The following is a 23344-nucleotide window of genomic DNA, read 5'->3' on the forward strand; positions in this document are numbered from 1 at the left end:
TTCATTTTTTTTTTTTTTTCTGCCCAGGTGTCTCTGAAGGGAACCTCATTGTCTGTTTCAAATTCATTTGCACTTAACTCATCTGAAAGTTTTGCAAGAGCTGTTTGATGTCCAAGGAGCCTCTGAGCACCCCTCCCCCTCCCCACCCTCGTAATGAGCCCTTTAACTCGGGAGTCCTAGTGCAGTCTTTGGACTAGCGTCAAAGGCCTCCTGCCCCCTCCCTTCCCCGGTGGGAGAGGAAAGCCTCAGGGGGAAAGGCTAGGGGTGTGGCCTGGCTTGGAGCTGGAGAGGCTTTGTCCAGCTCCCTGCCCTGGGACACACCATCTCCCAGGGCATCTTGATTCCTGCTCCCTGTCCGATGGCTCCAGCCCTGCTGGGTGCAAGGCCCAGCTGTTGGTGCTCTAAACCTCCCCCACTAATTAATGGGTGCCTGCGAGGGCTGACCCAATTCGCCCCCAAATTAATCTCAATTACAAGGATTTGGTAAGAGCCAAGCTAGCCAGCCTGATGGAGCCGGGATTTCATCACCTGAGAACAAGGAGCCAGGACAGCTCAGTCCTGATGTTATCAGCGGGGGTGGAGGGGTGGTGGTGGTGGTGGTGGTGTGCTGGGTGGGGCTTTGGCCTCAGGCACCTCAGCATTTATCAGCATCATCAAATTAGTTCACACCAGCTCATATTCACATTGGCAACCTGGCCCACCATCCCTGTGCCCCTTCCCAGTGACTAGGGATGGGGGTTATCTTGAGCAGCCAAGTCTATTCTGCGTTACCAGGTCCCACCAGCTCACGGCAGACCCGGGAGGAGACCAGGGAGTTGCCTGTGGACAGTGGCCTCTGGACAAGAGATGATTAGCTCGGAGACTCCTAGTATCGCCAAGCACCAGATCTGGAAAACCTTGTCTGGTCTGGTTGCCTGCCGCTCCTGGGCACAGTGAGATGAGTTGATTCTGAAGCAGATTGGCTGCTGACGCCTGCACACTGGCAGTGAGGTTTCCAAAGACCTCTCCCATCCAGTGGCACCGGTTGCTCCCTGCACTATGCCCCTGGGGCAGGGCAGGGATCACTAACTCCATTTTACAGATGAGGAAGTAGAGACCCAGGGAGGAGACCTAGCTGGGTAGGTGAGCCACCGGACAAGCCTGCAGGGAGACAGGACTCCTGGCCTGGTGCTCTTCCCATGAGAGCACAGTTGGCAGACCATACCTCTCTTCACCAGCCACGCGCTCAGTGCTACCTCCCCTGGTGACCTTGGTTTCTTCGTTTGCAAATGAAGGTGAAAATAGAATAATCACACCTGCTCCAAGCTCACCCTTGCAGGCTTTACACACTAGAGCCGTGTGCAAATGTGAACACGTCTGCTGCCATCTTTATTGACAGTGATGGACGGAATGGTTGTAGCCGAGAGCTGCCAGCTGTTCCTCAACCATGAGACTTTTCCTAGGTAACAGGGGAGTGTGTGGTCCCCCTCCTTGGGGCACAGGAATGGCTTTCTGGTGGCAGGATCCAGGCAGCCAAGGTCAATGGAGGGAGGAAGTCTAAGAGGCTCTTCCTTGTTACCTCACCCACCACACACCACAGTGCAGACCCCTGCGTCACACTACTCCAGCTCCGACAGGGCTGGGCCAGCTCTAGTCACCTCCTCAGTGCGGCAGGGCACTGCTCAAATACATGAGTGGGCAACTCAGGTTAGGATACACTTAACACAACTCAGGCCGGTTAGCCCTTCCATCTTGCCTCGCTCCCACGGCAGCTCTACATCTTCAGTCTCCTCACCCCAGGATCTCCACCTCTCATCCCTGGGCCTGGCTTGGCCAGCTGAGGAGGGGCCGAGGGCTTGGATGGAGGCCCTTTGGGCCCTCTCTGACTGGTGCCCAGTTGTGTGTACCCACACCGGCCACGTGCGCCCGCCACCCTGCAAGGGAGTAGGAGCCCCATGAGTCTCCTGTTCACCCCCTACTTCCCGCAAACCCAGTGGCAGGATGATTGATTTTGCGGGAAGCACAGTTCTGAGGGTGGGGGTGGGGAGCCGGGGCGCCAGGGGATCCTCACTCCATTTGCTTGTGGCTGTGAGTCAAAGCTAGGTCCCACTGGGTACCCTGTGAGGTGTTCCCCGCCACTCAGTTTTGCTGGCGGAGAGGTTCACAGGGGTCCTCATGGGATCTCCCGACAGAGAGTCCAGAGCCACAGGATGCCTGGCAGCATGGAGGGGCCTCTGTGGCTTTGGGCTCCTGCTAGATTCCTTGGATAATGTGGTTGACAGCTCCCCTAGGGAATAAGGCTGTGTGGTAAGGTGATTGCCCCAGCCCTCTCTAGCTTGGTCTAAATTTTGCAGGCACCTTGTGGTTAGGGTGGAGTCATGGGAAGATGAGCAGCCACCCGTCTGTCTGGGTCTCCTGCTCTTGGTCCGGGTTCGGGTGGGGGGGTCTTCAGAGCTTGTTGGTGACCAATGTGAGGACAGAAGGGGAGCTCAGGGCCGTGTAACAGCCATTGGTATATGTGTTCAACACACGCATACGTGCACATACACACTTGAGTGGAAATCTATCTACATTCAGCTCTTCACCCACAAGAGTAAGCACTTGATGAAGTTGTGTGGTGTCATGTGGTGACATGAATGAATACCAGAAGGCCAGGAGAACCCCTTTGCACGTGACAGCCCATCTGCGGGCTCCCTCACACCAGCAGCTTCAACAGGGACGGGAAGCGGGATCGTCTCCTGGTCCAGCCGGAGATGGGATAGACCGAAACCCAGGGCAGGGTGTGACTCATGGCCCCGTGAGTCAGTAGGCTACCCAGCCTGGCCTGGGAAGCTCCCTGGATCCGGGCCTCCAGGAAAAGAGGCAGGGTGCCTTACCTCCTGTCACACCTGTCCCTGGGCTTTTGGGCTTGGCACAAGTGTAGGGAGGAATTGCCATTCTCTCTAGCAATGCACAGGAAGGAGGTGCCTTCAGCTGGAAAGAGAGTCAGCGAGGTTCGTGGACAAGGGACCTGCAGGATGTTTTTAGAATGGAGGAAAGGAAAAAGGAGGAGAAGGAGGAGGAGGAGGAGAGGCGGGGAGAATGAGTCAGAGGACAGGAGAGGGAGAAGAGAACTTTAGGATAAGATATTGAGAGAATTTGAGGAAGGAGGTTGTCTTGGCTGGATGGAGGGGGTGGTTTCTGGGAGCAGAGGGCAGCGGGGTCATGGGGTCAAGGGGTCAGGGAATCGGGGCCTGGTCTTCTAAGGGAGACTTTGCAGACTTGGTGTGAGATCTGAGGAAGGCCCTAAAGCTAGCTATGTGTCTGGGCAGCTGGGAAGACAGGTCTCCTCCCAGGGAAGGATCCAAATACAGTCCTGCAACCACGGCCAGCTGGGGGCAGCACCCCACAACCCTGCCTGGTGTTCAGTCACCACTGGAGTTCAAGGGAGTGAGGGAGTCTTGGGTGTTCAGGAGAGGGAGGGAGCAGAGGGGACCCCAAAGACAGGATAGGTCCAGGCTTCCAGGCCTGGTTGCAGACCTGACGTGACCATGGTGACCCTTCCTGGGTAACAACAATACTCAGGTATCCCCAGTGCTATATAACATCCGCACTTTTCCATGAGTGAACAGCAAGGAGCTTTCTCTTTCTCTGTAGTGAGAATCATAGCTTGCTTGGGAATATCACGGGTGCCACAGTAAAGGCTTGTAGCAGGGTATTCTCTCTCTTTTTCTCTATGGTTATCATGTGTGTAATTAGTTTATCATGACTGAGATATGGGTACACATACGAGAAGACCTAAGATGTCAGCAGCATGGGTGGCTTCCCATGGTTCCATTTCAACAGTGGTTTAAACAGTTTTTATTACATTTAAAAATTATTTTGTGAGTCGGGCACTGGTGGCACATGCTTTTAATCCCAGCACTCGAGAGGCAGAGGCAGGCGGGTCTCTGTGAGTTGGGGCTAGCCTGGTCTACAGAGTGAGAGTTCCAGGACAGGCTCCAAAGCTACACAGAGAAACCCTGTCTCAAAAAAATTATTTTTTGTGTGTTCAGCTGTCTACTATCGAACTTACCTAGTCTCTCAAAATCATGTCTTCATCACCAATGACCATGATGTGAAAGGAGCATTTGGAAAACACTGATATATCCTTAAAAAGAAACAATAGCTGGGTAGTGGTGGCACACGCCTTTAATCCCAGCACTCAGAAGGCAGAGCCAGGCGGATTTCTGTGAGTTTGAGGCCAGCCTGGTCTACAGAGCAAGATTCAGGACAGGCACCAAAACTATACAGAAAAACCCTGTCTCAAAAAATCAAAAAAAGAAAAAAGAAACAATAAGCACTACCCCCTTTCTAGGCTGGGGAAATGGCTTAATGGATAAAGTACTTGTGCAAACATCAGGATCTGAGTTCAAATCCCCAGAACCCATCCATGTAAAACCGGATTCAGTAGCACCCACATTTGTAATTAGAGTTTCTATGGGGAGACAGGAGCAGAGACAGGACACTCCCTGGAAGCCTGTGGGCCAGCTAGCCTGGTGTATGCAGGTCAAGCAAGAGACACTGTCTCTAAACATAGTGGAAGTTGGGGACCAGCCCTGACCTTGTCCCCTGAACTCTGCATACATCACATGCATTTGTTTGTTTGTTTTTTTTTGAACAAAAACTGGGCAAGTGTTCTGCCGAGAAGCCACACCCCCAACCCTTCATCTGTAGGTTCTAGACCAGGGCCCACCACTGTGGCATGCCCTATAACCTTCATTTTTTTTATCCTTGGAGCCCTTGGGAGCAAAGGGAATGCAGACATCATGTAAATCTGGATTGGGATTATACAGTTTCTATTCTGTTTTTCCATGCATGCTAAGGAATTAATAGCTACAGAAGACCATATGTGCTATTTAAGAGTAATAATCAAACAGGTATCCACCACTCAATCCCTGAAATTATATCCTGTTTCACTTAGTATCATTCTCTGGCTGTTTCCTCATGCTATTAAATATTCTTTGAGAATTTGAATTTTAATGGCTGACTGGTAGTCCTTCAAAGAGTGGGCCATATTTTATTTAACAAATCCCATCTTAGAAATTTAGATAGCTCTCAACATTTTACTATTAAAAGGTCACAGTGAAGAACACTACCATATGTAAATTTCACTCATAATCAAGACAATCAGGATTTCTGTATTGAAAGTAGATAGAGGGGCTGGAGAGGTGGGTAAGCACCGGCTGTTCAGCAGAGGACCTGCGTTTGGATGCCAGTACCCACGTGATGACTCACACTTGTCTATAACTGCAGCTCCAGTTCCAGGGGACCTGATGCCCCTCTCTGGCTTCCTCCAGCACCAGACATGCATACAGTCAGTATAAACATGCAGGGAAATGTTAATGCACATGAAATAAAAATTAATCATATTTTTTAAAAAAGAAAATAGATAGAAATAGAATTAGGGCTGAGGAGATGCCTTAGTGGGTGACATGATTTCTGTGCCTGTATGAAGACTGGGTTCAGATCTCAAACGCCTGTGTGAAGCTGGGTATGGCAGTTTATAGCTGTAACCCCAGCTCTGGAGGGGCAGAGACAGGTAGATGCCACTGGGGTCTGGGCTGGCCAGTCAGTGTAGCTGAAGCAGTGAACTCCAGGCCCATGGGAGACTCTGCCTCAAAACACAACTGTATAGACGTTCACTAAGAGAGTTGGGGGCTAGGCAGGCATTTGAACGGCTTCTTCAGCTGTGCGATGTTTTTGTTTGCTGGTTAAAGTGATTTCAGTCTTTCAAGGGGGAGTTGTTGTGGAGAGTGATGATAAATGAAAATAACTGAAGTTGACCCCTGGATCATGCAGGCGCCACAGCACATGTGTGGAGGTCAGAGAACAACTTTTGGGAATTGGTTCTCATCGACTATCATGTGGGTCCCAAGGATCAAACTCAGGGTGTCAGGCTTGGTGGTGATCGCTTTTAGCCACTAAGCCATCTTGCTGGCCCATGTCAAAGCTTTGTGATAACTAGAGCCAACCACGAGTTCCCTTGCCAGGCCTAACCAGACAGCGTTATAGATGAAGCCAGTAGCGACTATTTTCATTCATTCCCAGTGTACCGACGAGCAAGCTGAGGGTCGAGGGAGCAGAACAAATAAATCACTCCTAATCACCCAAAAGTGCAAAGCTGGACACTGGGCCCCAGCAATCTGGCTCTGGGCTCTCAGCGTTTATCCAGGCTTTGGCCTGTTCATTCATTCGGCAATCGCTCCTGCTGCAGCATGGGCAGCATTGCAGATGGTAGGTGTGCAGCGTGGAGCTAAGCTGCGTGTGGAGGCGACAGACAGCATAATGAAGCGTTCTTTGGGCTGTTAAAAGGTGGTCAGCCCTCCAGCAAAAAGAGCTGCTTTAGGAAACAGAGCTGTTGAAAGCAGGATGGGGAGTGGGAGGGAGGCCAGCTGAGATCCAGACAGAGAGGCAAGCCAGGCGGGAGGTGAGGGAGGGTGCTCTCCTGAGCTCCGAGGGGGGATCTGCTGGTGCAAAGGCCCCGAGGCAGGAGTGGGCTGGCTGTCTCAGAGCATCAAAGAGGCTAGAAGCACTAGAGGAGATGGAAATGGGGCGGGGAGGCCAGAGAGCTAGTGGAGGAGCTGCATCTCCCAGGATTCTGGGGGTACTGAACAGTCGGGCTGGGGCAGGTGGTAGCCAAGCATGTTTTCAGTAGAGAAGTGATGTGATCTACCATCTGACCTCTACATCTACATATGACCTCTGTAGCTGCTCAGTGGAGACTCTCCACTGGGGATAAAGATGTGAGAGAGGAGGCTGCATTCAGGACGGAGGCAGAGATGATGCAGGACATTCTAGGTTCCATAGTCAGCTTTTGGGGAGAAAAAAAAAAACATTAAAGTGGAGATGGGTCAAAAAGCCCTCTAGGTTTGGAGCCAGATCTCTGGAGCAGGGAGATGCTGTAATTACAGCTGGGGAGACTGTGAGCTGATAGGAACACGCTGGTCCCTGCTGGGTACTTGCAAAGGCCAAGCATCTCACGACCTTGAAGTCTCCGTGAAGGGGAGTCATGAAGCTGATTCTAGCCTGAGCTATGGGTGGAAGTGATTGGGAAAATCCAGCGCTATACACTGAATCCCTCTAGCCCATGGGCTCCCTGTTCAGGATATCTTGGGAGCCTATGCCAAGGTGGAACCTCCACCAGTGGGGTCTCTGGTAACTCTGGAAGGAGAGCTCTCTTCCTACTCTGTGCTGGATATGGGTCACCAGAATGAAAGAAAGCAAACCTTGTTTTCTGAAACACCAAGTTCTGAGTCTTCGATTTGTTATCACAGCATGTTTTATCCTGGTTGGCCTTTCAGCAGGACTTCCACGGAAGGTTGTGCATTTCATTTGGGCCACAGGCTGGTGAAAGTCCAGGTCCTACACATGTGAAGGGCTGTATGAAGTTACAGCCACGCTCAGGCTCTCCCCAGCTGCTCATTTTGCTTGCTGGCTGCTCTTGAGAGCCTGAACTACCCTGTCCCCAGTTCCAAACTTGCCACAGCTACCTCTTGGCAGGGGCAATGGGCAGGTGTTCAATGTAACGATAGCCTCAGGGTCTGGGTGTAGTGACAAGAATGTGGATATGTGCACTTGGTCTAGCTGCCAACTCCAGGAAAAAGCCTCTTGGGTTGGGTCAGGTCACAGTGAGGGGTGAGCATGGGGGCCCAGCCACTCTCCAGCAAGCTTCAGTGTGTTCCGGAAGATGCACAGACTCTAGGCACAGATTCAGAAAGAAGTATGATTTGCAGAACCACATGAATTTGAGGTGCTACTGATTAGCCCCACCCTTTATACAAGGGATCTTCTGGGGTCTCCCATCCTGGCCTGAAGTTCATTTCTTCCTGGCCGGCCTGCCCACAGTTTAAAAAAGCAGTATGTATTACTAAAGGTTTGTGTATGTTTTGTGTGTTTATATTCACTTTGTGTGTGTAGCATATACATATGGGTTCGTCTGTGTGTGTGGGCCAAAAATTGATATCCAACTTTTTTTTTAGATGGGGTTACTCACTGAATCTGGAGCTTGCTGATTAGGCCAGGCTGACTGGCCTGGGAGCTCCCCAAAATTCTCCTGTCTCCACCTTCCTGCTGGGATTACAGGTAACTGTTGCTGCAGCATTTTACAGGGGTGCTAGGGATCTGAACTCAGATCTTCACTCCTGTTCAGTGAACCTTTACCCACCGAGCCATCTCCCTGACCCCCCATCACCACCTGTTTGCAGCTTAAGGAAGTGACTTCGGCCTTATGGGGTGGTGGGGGCAGCTTTCTCATCTAGAGACAGACTAGGTGTGGAACAGATAGATGAACGGAGAAGCCAATGGCTCTGGGAGAGATTGGAACAACAGATATAAATTCAGGAATTGCCCGCATGTGCTTCATGATTAAATGGGGGGGGGGGACAGCGTGGGAATCACGGAGGGTGGGGGTGTGGAGAAGAATCAAAGGACTCTCCAGGGTTTTCAGGAAGAGGAAGGACAAGGAAGAGGGGCTGACAGAGGAGACTGAGAAGAGCAGCCAGGGAGATAGATTCAGGAGAAAGCCCTCAGGAGCCAGAAGCGGTGTTGGAGGCCTGATCTCGGTACCCAGGAAGTTGAGGCAGAAGTAATAAAAGTTCTAGGATAGCCTGGACTACATGGTGAAATCCTGCTTGAAGGAAGAAGGAAGAAGGGAGGGAGGAAGGAAGGGAGAAAGGGAGGGAGGGAGGGAGGGAGGGAGGGAGGGAGGGAGGGAGGGAGGGAGGGAGGGAGGGAGGGAAAGAAGGCTCTCGGAAAGACAGTGACTTCCTGGGCCAATGTGTGGATGACCTGAGACCCGGGTCTTGGGTGCAGCCTCTGGCTGTCATGGGTGCCAGGGACGAAGCATGCATGGACAGGGCTCAAGGGAGGCTGGGAGAAGAGGGACCAGAAGACAACCAGCTAAGCTGCTTCCCAAGCATCTACTTGACAAGGGGCAGCAGGTGAGTCTGGATCAGAAGAGGATGGAGGAAGAAGGGACCTGCCTGAGGAAAACAAGGCTCTGGCAGAAGAGCCAGGAGGTGAGAAGGTCTCTGTCACCAGAAGTGACCCAACCTGATGTCTGGGAGGTAAGTGGGGGTGGTGTCCGGAGAGACGTGCTGGCCAGCGATGGCAGAAGCCACACTGCCAATCCCCCTCCCAGGACCACCACAGTAGTCCTTTGCAAAGGATGTCCTGCTTGCTGTGTGCCCTCCCGCCCACGGTGGGGAGTTCAGGCCCTTTGCAGCAAGGCTCTTCTCCTTGGATCTGGTTCCCAGTGTTTCCTGCAGGGACAGGAATTAGGATTCGTGTCTGTCTTTGTCAACCCGGCGTCTGGGAATGAAAGTGCAGCTGGGGAAAATGATGGGTTCTGCTGGGCAGACGCTCTGTTGCTGAGCTCCATCTCCAGACCTCCAGAGATGGTTCATCCTCTTGCCCAAGGCTATTAAACAGCACTCCTAGAACTCAACTTTGATTTCGCCCCACTGATCTGCTACCCAGGTGTCCAAGGGCTGGGGTGGGGGGTGTTGCTGATTTGGCCTCTGGGTCAGCTTGGGTGTACATTTCATCTTTGGGAGTGCCTGGGTCCCCCAGTGAGATGTCAGGTCAGGGTGATTCCTAAAGGGCTGGCTCACCCCAGTTCTCAGGAATGCAAAGATGCTGTTAGGAGAACTGTCCAAGCGTTGGTTGTGGAAATGCAAAGGCAGGTTCCCAAATGGCCTGGAGGGGTCAGAGAAATCTTCAGGGGGTGGGGGGAACCAACAGCCCCGTGTGATAGTTCACACCTGCCATCCCAGCACTCAGGAGGCTGAGGCAGGAGGATTGCTGCAACTTCGAGGCTGGTCTGGGCTTCAGAATGCCATCCCTGTCTCACAAAAGCAAAAAGAAACGGACAGCCCTGGTGGTGGTAGTCGTGGGGGGTTGTTTCCACACCTGGCCCGGCTCAATGGAGCTGTCGTGTGGGAGGACTCCGCACATGGGAAGGCCTAGAGGCAGGAAAATGAGAGGCGAGGGCTGTGCAGCGCTGGCGGGTTGGGTGGGTCCCCGCAGAGCAGTGCCCGTCTTGCAGGAGCCAGTTCGCCCCGCCCGCGGGGGTCGCCCGTCGCAGGCCGAGGGCGTCTAATGCGCCCGCGGCCGTTCCGGGGAGCGGTCCCGCCGCGCTAATGTGCGGTCGCCCTGCCCCGCCAGCAGTGGTGCCCCCGTGCCGACCCCAAGCGCAGATCGATATGCATCAGGCGGCGGGCAGCCCTGGTCCCCTCCCCGCCCACAACCCCTCTTTCAAGCTCCGGTCCTCCCTCTCCGCTCGCGGGGACCTGCCTCCGCCCTCTGGCTTCCGTGGAGCCTGGGAATCCCCGGGCGAGTGGGTGGGGGGCTTAAGGCCCAGGCCATGGTCAGCAACCCTGGGGAGGGGATGAATGAAACACTTCAATGCAAAACTTCAGGAGTGATAGAAAAAAATCAAGAAAAATCAAGCAATGCTACTATAAAGCAAAATTAAGGCCAGGGAATGTGGCTCAGTCGGTAGACAACTTGCTTAGCATACAGGAAGTCCCAGGCTTGATCCTCAGCAGCTCATAAATTAAATGTGGTGGTGCACCTGTAATCCCAGCACTCACTCTGGAGTGGAGGCAGGAGGATCAGAAATTCAAGGCCATTCTCAGAGGTTACAAAGTGAGTTTGAGCCGGGCTGTGGTGGCACACGCCTTTAATCCCAGCACTTGGGAGGCAGAGCCAGGCTGATCTCTGTGAGTTCAAGGCCAGCCTGGTCTACAGAATGAGATCCAGGACAGAGACCAAAACAACACACACACACACACACACACACACACACACACACACAAACCCTGTCTCCAAAAACCAAACCAAACCAAACAAAAATGAGTTTGAGGCCAGCCTGGGATAAGGGAGAGCATGTCTCAAAATAAAACGAAAAGGCCTAGGAGAAAACTGCTCAAAGGTTCAAGTCCTTGCTTTGCAGTAAAAGTCCAGAGGTCGGATCCCCAGATCCCACATAAAAGCTGCCAGGTGTAGTGGTACCCTGATAATCCCAGGGGGGCACAGGCGATCCTCAGAGCAGGACCAGCCAAACTGGGGGAGCCCCAGGCTCACCAAGAGACCCTGGCTCAGCAATCAAACTGGAGAGTGGGGCCAGCATGGAGGCACAGTGGGTGAAATTATTTATGGAATAAGATCGGAGGCCTGAGCTGGATCCATGAAGACACAGAATGGTGGAAGGCTCCACACATGTGCCGTGCCACGTGTCCACACTCATTCCCCACACCATGATAATAAGCAAAAAATGTAAAAAATTAACAACAACAAAAAATGGGAGTGACAGAAGAAGGCACCAAGCACTCTGTCCCTCACAGGTGCACCCTTGTGTGCATGTGCACCTGCACACACCCCGACAGGCACACACACCACACACACCCTACTTGTGCAATAACTAGCTAAATTTAAAAAAATTAAGGAAAATTAATGCAAAAAAAATCCCCAGTGATCAAAAATAAATCAAAATTTTAAATGAAGCTAAGATCAGTAATGGCTGAGCAGAGCCATATTGGAGCCTGAGGCAAAGGGGGAAAAAAATCAAGAATCTGGATCTTGTTTCATTGAAATGTTGAATACTTTGTTCATCACAGATTGTTCACTGGGGGACTTGGAGTGTGGCTGGAATTCACTTTTGGGACTACTCATGACTGATAGGACAATAGAATAAATGCCGTCACCTTAATTACCTTAAAAATATTTGTGGGGGAGGGTTGAACTCAGGGCCTCATGTGTGCCAGGTAACTGCTCCATCTCCAGCACCCCTCCCCTTTTAAAATCGTGGTTGTTGCAACAGGGTTTCATGTAGCCTAGGCTGGCCTTGAACTTGCTATGTAGCAGAACATGGCTTTGAACTCTTAATTCTCTTGCCCCCAAGTTCTGGGTTTACAGGCATGTGCCACTACTCTCAATGCCTCAAATTATCAATTAAATTTTTTGTTTTGTTTTTGTTTGAAACAGTAGCTCACTGTGTAGTTCAGAGTGACCTGGAATTCTCCTGCCTCTCCATCCTGAGTCTTAGGATTATGGTCCTCCTCCTCCTCCTCTTCTTCTTCTTTGTTTTGAAAAGCCCTCATGACTTTACAAGGCATTTACTTACCATACACTTCATCTCTTGAAGGTTTTCTATCCTGTGAATTTCATTATCTTCAGAGCCCTGTGGGCCCCACCAAGCCAACTTTAGAGCATTTCCACCACCCTTCCCCAAAACGCTGTAATCACAAGCAAGCATTCATTCTTTTTGGTGTCCCAGACCTGGCAACCACAATCTTTCCATCTTTATGGCATTGTCTGCTCTGGAAATGTAGATGGGATCGTATGCTCTATAGTCTCTTGCACCTCAAGGTTCATGGTTCTTCTAGCATCTGTCAACATTCTGATGCAAATGTGATACGTGGAGTCCGTGTGTGTTGGTGCATGTGGCTGTTCTCTTGGGTGAGGAGGCCAGAGGAAGGTGGCAACTGTCCTGCCCTATCACTGTCCACCTGACTCCCTTGAAACAGTGTCTCTAAGTAAACATGGGCCTAGGCTGGTGGCCAGCAACCCTCAATGGTCCTCTTGACTCTGTTCCCCATAGCACTGGGGTTATGGGCAGCATGGGGACCCACCTGGCTTTTTATGTGGGTGTTGGGGATTTGAACTCAGGTCTTCACCCTTGCATGCAAGCACTCACCCTCTGAGCCATCTCCCAGCCGCAATATTGCATTTTTCACATTGTCAAATCATGGCCCATTGTGTGGATAGTCCTCATTTCTGCATCCATTCTTTAGCTGATGGGGCTCAGGTTGTTCCTTGTGCCTACTCTTTGCCTTTTATTAATAATGCATGTATGAGCACATGTGCACTTGGTTTTTTTTTTATTTTATTTATTTATTTATTTATTTATTTATTTATTTATTTATTTATTTTTGGTTTTTCGAGACAGGGTTTCTCTGTGTAGCTTTGCGCCTTTCCTAGGACTCACTTGGTAGTCCAGGCTGGCCTCGAACTCACAGAGATCCACCTGGCTCTGCCTCCCGAGTGCTGGGATTAAAGGCGTGCGCCACCACCGCCCGGCCTGTTTTTGTGTGGACCTAAGATTTCATTTTTCTTTAATTTTTTTTTTACATTTTCATTTACTCTGTGTGTATGTATGTGTGTGTGTATGTGCATGCCATGGTGCCCATGTGGAGGTCAGAGGGCAACTTGCAAGAGTCAGTTCTGGGGATTGAACACAGGTTTTCAGTCTTGGGAGCAAGCCTCTTTACCTGCTGCTTATCAACCTTTTATATACTTATGTTTTTCTGAGACAGGGTTTCCCTATATACATGGCTGTCCTGGAACTCTCTCTGTAGACCAGGCTGGCTTTGAACTCAGAGATCCACCTACTTCTGCCTCCCAAGTGCTGGAATTAAAGGTGTACACCACCACATCTGTCTACCCTCTTATTTTTTTAAAAATTGTTTCTCTTAAGTCTACTCCTAAGACTACCACTGGATATTTAACATTTTAGCAATTGCCAGAGTATTTTCCAATGGTCCAGCTGTGGTCCTTCCCACCAATATTGCAGGCCAGTTTCTGTTTTTTACCCACAGCTGCACTCCCCATGGACCTTTTTCTACCCTAGTCTCCCTAATCCCACAGTGGGGTGTTCCCTCTGTACTTCCTTGAAGCTTGCACTTATGTGCTTGGAGCACAGTTTTACATTTGTTTGGAGACATGTCTCTTCAAATACTTTGCCCAGTTTTCTGAGTTATCTTTTTTTTTTTTTTTTTGTAGGTGATGTCTTATCCACACGTAACGTTCTTACTGGCTTCTCTGCACAGGACACTGTGCTTTGGATGCCTGTCCATGGGCTTTATAGCTACCCCACTAGCTTCTTAAAGTTTAATTTAATTGTGTGGTTGAGTGTGCGCACACATGCACACTATGAGTGTGTGGCAGGTGCCCAAGTAGTACAGGAGAGAGCATCCAATCCCTTGGAACTGGAATTACAGGTGCTTGTGAGCTGCTAGACATGGGTGCTGGGAACTGAACTTGGGTCCTCTGAAGAGCGAGAATAGCAAGTGCTCTTAACCACTGAGCCCTGGCATGCAGCTTTAAAGGAGTCTTTCTAGACACAGGAGCCCGACAATGGAATTCCTAGGCCCACTGTCCCTTCCTTCCCTCCTTTGGAAACAGGATCTCACTGTGTATCCCAGGCTGGCTTCAGCGTTTGGCAGGCTCCCTGCTGCAGCCTCCCAGGGACTGGAGAACAGGCATGTGACAGCACTTGACTCCAATATTTATTTATTGATTGATTGATTTAGACAGCAGGCCAAATATCTCAGACTGGCTTTGAACTTACCATGTAGATGAAGATGGTCTTGAACTTCTGACCTCTTGCTTCCACTGTTGGGTGCTGGTATCACAACTACACAGCACTGGGCCTGGAGAGAGAGCTTAGTGGCTAAGAGCACTGTCTGCTCATTCAGAGGACCTGGGTTCAATTCCCAGCGCCCACATGGCAGCTCACAACTGTCTGTAACTCCTGGTCTAGGGGAACCAACACCCTCACACAGACATACATATAGGCCAAACATCAATGCACATATAATACAAATTAATGAATTATTAAAAAACAAAAAACAATGTACCACACCGTGTCTGGTTTTATGGGATGCTAGGGATTAAACCCAGGTCTTCAAGCATGCCAGACAAGCACTCTTACCCACTGGGTACGTCTCCAGCCCTTCCATCAGTCTTTACGGTTGTCTAACGTAAGTCCGGCATCATGCACACAGACCCTGTGGGCTGTGAGCTGGCTGGTGTTTGCCCAGCTTGGAAGGCCACTCTTCAGAAGCTGTGGGATGCTGGGAGCTATGGGCTGCCATGCTAAATGGTTGATGCATATGGAGCCCCAGTGCAGACAGTCCCCCAAGTGACCTGATCCTGAGTGCCGAGGCCAAGGCTGCCTGTTCAACTACACAGTTCCACGCCCTTGGTGATTTTGGCACAACTCAGACCCAGTGACCAGTTAAAGAACTTGCTACCTTTCCTTTGAACAGACTTTCAAATGTAGCGTCAACTAATTTTTTTCCAAGTTGTAAATTAAAGCAGTTTGACCACGAATGGAAGAGAACAGCAACAGACTTGAGCTTTGACTCTCAGGGTCCAGGAGACTCTGGGACAGACATATGATGGGGTTGGTTCTTCTTTGGGGACCTCTCTAGAGTGTAGGTGGGGCATATTCGGGAGGGACGGGAGCAAGGATGGAGGTGGAGGCCAGGGAGGAAGGATCTCCCTGGGGGCAGGTGCCAAGGGTGGCTGGCGTGGGCCGGCGTGGCAGAAGAGGAGGTGGGAAGGGCCCCCATCTCAGATGTGATCTGAGGCTGGAGCAGTGAAGTGACTGGATGTGGGGTGTGGTGAGGACCGGCAGAGGCTCGGCTGGGAAGGGAGGGGTCTGAGATAGAGAGCTATTTCCACAAGAGGTAGGGTAGGAGCTCAGGTATCTGTCTGTCTTTGGGGTGAGAAGGCAGAGCCAGGTGGGAGGTGTGTTCTCGGGATGGTCAGGGTTACCATACAAGCCTCAGTGCCCAACTTAGAAGCCTCAAGCCACATGTGGCCTCCGGGTACCGGAAATGTAGTTAATGGGACTGAGACATGCTGTCAAGCATAAAATATGCTTTGGATTTCAAAGGTGTAGGATGGCAAAGGGGGAATGCTAGCTCATTAGTGATTTTTATGCCAATCACAAGTTGAGATGATAAGATTTCGGGTACATTCATTTAAAGAGTGTTTAAATTATTTCATGTTTAAAATGTGGCTATCAAAACATTTTGGTTGGGGCTGGGGAGATGGCTCAGTGGATAAAGCTCTTGCTATCCAAGCTTGAGGACTGGCGTTCAGATCTTCAGCAGGCCCACACAGCTGGGCACCACAGCACACATCTGTAATCCCAGCAAGCCTGTGGTGAGAGGGGAAGGAGACAGGAGAATCCCAGAAGCCTGTGGGCCAGCTAGTCAGGCATATACACCAGGGGACAAGAGACCCTGTCCCAAACAAGGTGGAAGGCCAAGAGTGACACCTGAGGTGTCCTCTGATCTCCACACATGCGGTGGCGTGTGCCCATCTGTACTCATGGATGTCTACTTACATACACGTGAACACACACACACACACACAGACACACATAGGCACATACCACACACATCATACAGCCACATAAAAAGTGAAAAAATAAATTCAACTGCCTGAACTATATTCTTCTTGGACAGCAGTGGTTTAGATGGTTACTCAAGCTTTAAGCCAACAAAGTCGCACAGGGAATGAGTTGAATAGAGGCCCAGGGTCAGCGGGGGAGGGGTGGGTGGTGGGTGGGAGGGAAGCAGAACAGAAATAGGAGTCTAGTAGCCCCAGGAAGCCCAGGTAGGGAGGGCTTTGGGGAGGGGGTGTGGCCACCCCCTAAGCGTTGGGAATTGGCCATTGAAATCAGCAGCTCTCAGCCATTGTGGCGCACACCTATAATCCCAGCACCTGGACGGTGGAGGCAGGAGGAGCAAGAGTTTAGGGCTAACCTTGGCTACAGAGTGTATTAGAAGCCAGCCTAGGCTACATAACATTTCATAACCAGCTGGCCAATCAACAAACAAACAGAAAACAAAAACCAAAATAGAAGGAAATCCAAAATGAAGCAAAAAAGTTAAATTAGCAGCTGCAGGGGCACTGAATACGGGGGGGGGGGGGCACCCTGGAGTTTCTGCTGCGCCAATATTGGACATATAACATAGAGAGGTGGCCTCTGCCCTCCTGGGGCTCATGAGCTGAGTCCAGTCACCAGAGGGGCAGAGGAGCAGTAAAAAACAGGAGAGCCCAGAGGAGCCAGGGTTGGAAGCCAGTTCTGAGGGCTCAGATATAATCCTGGCCACATCCCTGGGACCCAACTCCACCCTCGGTCAGCAAGCAGCAGGGAAGCAGAAGGAACACAGCCAAGAAGTCTTGCAGTGGCTGTGAGCAAGGTGCATGGTCGAGCCATGGCCTGGGGTGAACAAGGCCCTGAGTTCAATCCACAGCACAGGGAGGGAGGGGGAAGGGAGGGAGAAAGAAGGGAGAGGAGGAGGGAGGGAGAGGAGGAGGGAGGGAGGAAGGGGGAAGGGAGGAAGGGAGATATGGATGGAGGAGGGAGAGATGGATGGAGGGAGAGAAGAGGGAGGGAGGGGGAAGGGAAGGAGGGAGGATGGGAGGGGAGGGAGGAAAGGAGGGGGAAGGAGGGAGGAGGGGAGGGAGAATAGATTTTCTGGAGCCTGTTCTTTTCTTTAGTTGCTTTACTAATTTGTGTGTGTGTTGTGTTGTGTGTGTGTCTTTGTAGTATATCCACTTGTTGTTTTTGCTCTTGTTAATGTAGGTATGTGTGTGTGTGTGTGTGTGTGTGTGTGTGTGTGTGTGTGTGTGTGTGTGTAGGCCAGAGAGAGACATTGGGTATCTTTCCTCCATCTCTCTCTACTTTTCTTTTAAATTTTTCTTTTTATTTTATGTGTAGTGGTGTTTTGCCTCCATATATTTTTATGTGGACCATGTGCACAGTGGTACTTCTGGAGGTCAGAAGGGGGCATCAGATTCCCTGGAACTGGAATTACAGGTGGTTGTGAGCCGCCATGTGGGTGCTGGGAATTGAACCCGGGTCCTCTGCCAGAGCAGCCAGTGCTCTCAACCACTGAGCCATCTCTCCAGTCCCCACACTTTCATTTTTGAGATAGGGTTTCTCACAGAACCAGAAGCTCATCAATTCAGATAGGTTGACTGGTTAATGAGATCGAGGGATCTGCTTGTCCGTCCTGTGTCTGTCCATGTGCCTCCTGCCCCGCACCCCCACCAACCCCGTGTGTGTCCCCCATCCTGGGATTATAGACAGGAGCCACTGTGCCGGGCCTTTTCTTTCCTCTCCTTTCTTTTGGGGGGGCTCTGGGGCTGGAGAGCTTGAGAGGTGGTCTTGCTGCTCTTGTTGAGGACCAGATTTGATTCCCAGCACCCACGCAGAAGCTCACAAACGTCTGTAACTGTAGCCCTGGGGGGAGTCCGATGCTCTGTTTTGGCCTTCACAGGCATGGCCAGCACGTGGTACAAAGCTCTGCAGACAAAGCACCATACACATAAAGTGAAATAATGTTTTAAAAGGTGGGCTTTGGGGATCTGAACTCAGGTCTCTGTGCTAGTGTGGCCGCACTTTACCCAGGGAGCCATCTTCCCAGACCCAGAATCTGTTCCTAGTACCCAGCTCCCTGACTTGTGGATTGTGGGGACAAGGGTAGTCACACCAGGCTCTTCTTTGTGATGGATGGAAGCTCTTGCGTCTCAGAGGCCATGTTCCATGTAGTCCAGCAGCACCCAGAAGCTGAGCTGCCTCAGGTGACCTCTTCAGTTCGCTCCTGTAAAATGGAACCAATGAATTTGGGGCAACATCACATTAGGGACCAAGGCATATAAACCGCCGGACACAGAGGCTGGGATGTGCAACGAGACCTGTATCTCCGCATGAGCTTTAGATACTGGCTGCATAGGGAGTGTGCACACGGAAATTGGACATGGCTCCCCTGGGAAAAGGGAGGGTACTGGGGCAGATCCAGCCACAGGACCCCTTGCCCAGCATCCTCCAGAGCTCTGAGCCCTGCTCTCTGTGTCCCTGAAGCGTGGGCACAATTCCTGGCCCCTGCCATCCCCTTCTGCCTCCGACTGTCCCTTCCGCCCTGGATAAACAGCACCTCCATCCATCCGCCTCCTCATCCCCTCACGCTTCACCAGAATTAAATTCATCATTCATTTTTTATGGTTTATACATAGTGTAATTTATGTTTTCAAATATATTGAGGTCACAATTTAACAGAAAAAAAGTATTTCACATTGAAATTGAAGGCATGTGTGTTCCATTAAATGGGGATGTTTGGGATAATTTTAAAAGGCTAAAAGTAGTAGAAAGTAACATTAAAATAAAATTTGAGAGATGTAATTACCCCTAATCGCACCATAAAATAATCAATACCACATTCCATTATTTCTGACTTCCCTAGTTATAGCTTTTTTTGTTAAGCTCTTGAATATTGATGAGGTGAAAGGGTCGTGTCTTCTGGCGGAGGTCTGATGGAGGTGGAATTAAGGTAGTGTCTTTTCCCATTAGCCAGGGAGATGGCGTCCGTGGATCTGTCTTAGCTACGAAACAGGGCAATGTCAGGCATGCTGGTCTCCCAGCCAGGAGTGGAAGATGAAGGCTTGGGGGGTGAGGGGATGGGGGGTGACCCAGCTCTTCTGACTGGAACATGTGTGTGGGGTGTGGGGGTGTCTGAGCTGCATTTCTGGAGCCCACTGTGAGGCTCAGTGGCCTGAAGTCACCAAGGAGCAGAGGTCGGATCTGTACCCAAGCCTGCCTGTGCCGCCTCCCCAGCTTCTGGTGTAGGGGTGGGCTGAGACTCAGGATCCCCATAGGAGAGTACAGGGTTCTGAATTCACAGGGTGTCCCCAGCCCGCCCCCTGCTGATTTAATGTTGACCTCGAGGATGCTGTCCCTGGCTGCAGTCGGGTAGGATTAGCTAAGAAAGAAAAACTGCAAAACCCTTTGGTTCAGAGGCTGCTGGCCAAGAGTGTCTGCTGCTCTTCCAGAGGACCCAAGTTTGGTTCTCAGCATCCCAACCACCTGTAATTCCAGCTCCAGGGAGTCTAACGCCCTCTTCTGGCCTCCAAGAGCATTCACATATGTGCCCTCAGACACACAAGTTCAGACACAAAATTAAAAACAGACAGGCTGAGCCGGGCGGTGGTGGCGCACACCTTTAATCCCAGCACTCGAGAGGCAGAGGCAGGTGGATCTCTGTGAGTTCGAGGCCAGCCTGGTCTACAGAGTGAGATCCAGGAAAGGAGCAAAGGCAAAGCTACACAGAGAAACCCTGTCTCAGGTGTGTGTGTGGGGGGGACGGGACGACACACGATGACAAAAAACAAAAACCCCAAAAAACAAAAAACCAAACCAAAACAAAAAAACAGACAGGCTGATCTATAAAGATCATTGGGATAGGTAGCCCCAAAGAAGCCAGCAGAATTTTAAGTATGGTTATGGTTCCCACTTACATAAAAGATAGTTCAGACACTTATACACGTACATAAAAAATAAAATAAAGTTTTTGAAAACTCAACAAACTTCTGGTTCTCTATGGGAACAGCTAAGAACTTCCACTCCCCCACTATACATGGGGTCCCCTTCTGAGTCTTCATGTTCCCATTGGTGATGTGGGAATGACCAGATTGCCCCCAATGAACTGCACAACCTTAGGAGTTAACGGTAGCACCCTGCCAGGCATGTGGGGAGAAAGTCAGGGATAGCCATGAGGGTGCTGCTGCTGGTGACTTAGCTGTCACGTCTCTCCTCTGGCCTCAGTTTCCCTGTCTCTAAAATGCTCCTGGGTAGGACACTTAAACTGAATAGCATCAGGCCATGTGCCCCTCTGGTGGCTTGCAGAGTAGAGGAGGTCTCACGCATGCCCCACTGTGAGAAGTGAGGTCCATCTGGCCCAGGTCGTAGTCTCAGAGCATGGCTCTATGTCTGAACACACTCTTCCTTTCCACCTCAAGGAGTCTGCTGTTTCTAGGCTTCAAACTGGATCCCTGAGAAGGGTCTACAGGAGCCCACCCGCCTAAGGAGAGCACCAGGGGTCTCCCAGGCCTCTGAGCCGGGTGACTTCTGCCCAGCACATAGAGAGACATCTTTATTTCTTGCTGCATGCCCGTTATTCACCAGAATCTAGGTGGATCCCTCCCTGTGCCCGAAATGTGATCCCCCTGGTAGTGGAGCTGTGCATGTGAGTCCAGTGGTTGGAACAATGCAAACATTCACCAGTGGAATACTCTTCATCCATGAAAAGGACCAGAGTGTGTGATGCACACCACTACTACCTGAGGTCCAGAGACCAAGAAAGGCTCAGTTCCAAGGCTGGGGTGGAGGAAACACTTCAAGTGAGCCATATGGACAATATCTGCCAAGATGGAAGGCTTCCAGGTGCTGGGGGCTGGGGAAGAAGGGAGTGGTTGCCTAATGGGCACATGGTTTCCTTCTGAGGTGAGGAGAAACTTCGGGAACTAGATAGCCGCACACCCTGTCATGTGCTCAGTATCTTCCAGCCGTTCACTTTGGCCACACAAGTGTACTTTGCCACAATAGAAGCAATGTTTTAAGAGTCAGAACATCTTGGGGCCCAGGGGCTTGTTGAGAGCCCAGCTCCAGCTCTGTGGGGGTACTATGCTCACCACAGGATCTCAGCAGCCTGGGACCCAGGGACTCTGAGGCAGCTCACTCTGTGTCATTACCATGAATAATAAACAACAACGGAGTGTGTTTTTAAAACTTTCCTAATAGAGATTCCCAATCAGTAACACAGCTACTTAGATTACCCACTGGTCCCCTAAAGATACTGACACCAGAGCAGGATGGGCCTCGATGGGGGTTGGGGAGATGGGTGTGCCCAGGGCTGGATGCTCCCTGGCACTGAGACAGTGCCTTCTGTCTCCAGCTCCATTCCTCACTTTTGCTCAGGGGCACCAGGGACAAGGGTCAGGGAGAGTTCTTGCTAATGCTCCGGCCCCTTGCCTCAGTTTCTCATGCCCAAATCCGCATACTCAGGGACACAGGAAGGAGACACTAGTCTGATTGCATCATAGTATCTCAGACAAAAAGCCAGCAGAGGTCTGCCCACGTTGTCTTGTCTCAGAGGGGCTGTGACTGCACTAGGGACAGACAGACGTAAGGAGTCCCAGTAGAGACAGAGCCACCAGGGACTTGAAGCCCTCAAAGTTACTCTGTCTTTTCTTCTTACATTTTGTGTGCTTCTTGGCAAAGGCTGGCAGTCACGAGTTCAAACCCTGGGGTCACAAAGATTGTTGCCTGGAGAATGTCAAGCATGGGAATCACTAGCCTCGAGAGGAGGCCTCAGTTTCTGTAAGGAGGGCAATGAGTGCTATGCTGAGGCTGGGGAGGACTATGGGAATGTGGCTGACATCTCAGGATGGTGACAGTATTATAGAACAAGGGCCTAGGCTGGGTGGCCTGGTTGGGTCCACAGGTCAAGACGTGGCTGGAGCCTCTGTCCTACCAAGTTAGAAGTAGGCTGGGTTCTGCTCACCAAGACCCCTCCTGGCATCACGCTTGGTCTGATAGTCCCCTCAGCAGCTCAATTTAAAGACAAAGACCCTGACATAGGTCTAGAGAGGCAGACACTTTGTGGAGCCCTTTCTGTGGAACTTTCTGACTGTAGAGCTGTTTCTTTTAAACACTATGAAAGGGCTGAACTGAGGGGCCAGGGTGCTTCGGGACTCCGAGCAGGGTCTTTGCAATTATTACCTTTGTCTGGGGTGAGGCAACAGATCCATGGGCTTCCACAGGGCTCAGCAGCAGACCTGTTTCATCTCCAGCCAGTCATTTCCTCCCCTTGCGTCTCAGTTTCTCCATTTCCCCTTTTAGCTTATTTAATTAAAATTGTTTGTTTGTTTGTATGTATGTATTATGTATATATGTATGTATGTATTTATTTAGTGTGTGTGTGTGTCTGTCTGTCTGTCTGTGCGTGCACACCTGCGGTGGCATGCATATGAAGGTCAGAGGACATCTTTTGGGATGTCTTCTCCTTTTGCTCTGTTGGTCCTAGGTATCAAATCAGGTCCTCAAGCTTGGTGGCAGCCACCTTCACCCGCTGAGTGTACTGAGTCCTTAGCTTCTCCATTTTCAAGTGTGGAGTAGAGACATCTTTAAGGTCCCTCTGAACACTGGCCCTTCTCCTCCTCCCCCTCCTCCCCATTCTCGTCCTCCTCCTCTTCTTCTTCCCCTCTTAATGCCCCCTCCCCCTCCCAGTGCTGACCTCCATAACACAGCTTTGCCAACAGCTTCAGACACATCTAGCAGGCACTTCAAGGGCAAGAGGACAATCCACCCTGACAAGGGGCGGACAGCTGCCTCAGGATCTCGGGGCTGGGCCTGCCGTACCATCCCCCCAATATTCCCATTGTCCCCCTTCGCTTTTGTCCAGAGGCCTCTGACCGCCTCCACACCCAGTAAACCCTGTGCCAGCCTCTGCCTGCCCACGGCCCGCTGAGACATAACTGACAGCATAACAAGCAGGCTCTTCTAGGAAACTTCGGAAATGGAAGGGAGGCCATTAGGAAATTTACATTTGCGAATATGATGTTTAATTAGCAATACCAATAAATTAATAGGAGAATCTTGCTGCGGTTCGGGGTTCATAAAACACCAGTCTCGGTTAGCAGAAGGAGAAAGCAGCAGCCCGGGCTGTCTGAGGGGAGAGGATGGACTGTTCTGGGTCACCGCCAT

The sequence above is a fragment of the Peromyscus maniculatus genome, chromosome 2, assembly GCF_049852395.1.
Source record: "Peromyscus maniculatus bairdii isolate BWxNUB_F1_BW_parent chromosome 2, HU_Pman_BW_mat_3.1, whole genome shotgun sequence".
In the NCBI taxonomy this organism is placed as follows: Eukaryota; Metazoa; Chordata; class Mammalia; order Rodentia; family Cricetidae; genus Peromyscus; species Peromyscus maniculatus.